The sequence below is a fragment of the Aphanomyces invadans genome (genome assembly GCF_000520115.1).
Source record: "Aphanomyces invadans strain NJM9701 unplaced genomic scaffold supercont1.9, whole genome shotgun sequence".
NCBI lineage: Eukaryota > Oomycota > Saprolegniomycetes > Saprolegniales > Verrucalvaceae > Aphanomyces > Aphanomyces invadans.
This window is the reverse complement of record NW_008580154.1, coordinates 1696095-1696782: the sequence shown is the minus strand read 5'-3', so window position 1 is coordinate 1696782 and position 688 is coordinate 1696095.

Below are 688 nucleotides of genomic sequence, written 5' to 3'. Positions count from 1 at the left end.
GCCTTCCATCTGTCGTATGCGGCGCAGAATCCAAGCACTGGGAGGCCACGAAATAGATGGGTCGGATGGCAGCTATTGATGGTCCGTCAAAGGCCCATGGCGAGTGTGCGAGGTACTGAAGGTATCTGGGCGGAGCCGTTCCTGCCATTGCAAGCTGGTCCAGATTGTGGATCCTGTGGACACGTTGGCGGGGAGGAGTGCAGCGTAAGGATGGTTCGGGATGCCCGGCATTCTACATGCTCGAGCTACACAGTAGCTCCTGGTTGCTGCATGTGTGGCTCACATCCGGGAGCAGATATGCGCACTGTTTGCCGAACTATGGCATGAGCCTACTAGAGCAATGTCTACAGTACAAAATGTACATCCAGTTGACGCTCGCGTGATTTGCCAACATGAGGCGTTGGAAACACCATAGCGTACCTGTCCAAAACTTGCTGACTTTGCGGTGGAATCATCTTCACTTCATTTGAAACGGTGGTAATCTTGATCATCCACGCATTGACCACAGTTGGGGCAGGTTTATATTCCACATTACTTATAGAGTATCTTGTGATTTCTCCAGTCGAAGTTGGGATTGTACAGTCCGTCAAGAAATTATAGATGCACCCCAAAAATTTCCACTTCTGAACTAACTACCTGTGGGGATTGGAGTTGGAACCACTTTGCAGTTCAGGTTGTTATCCTCTCA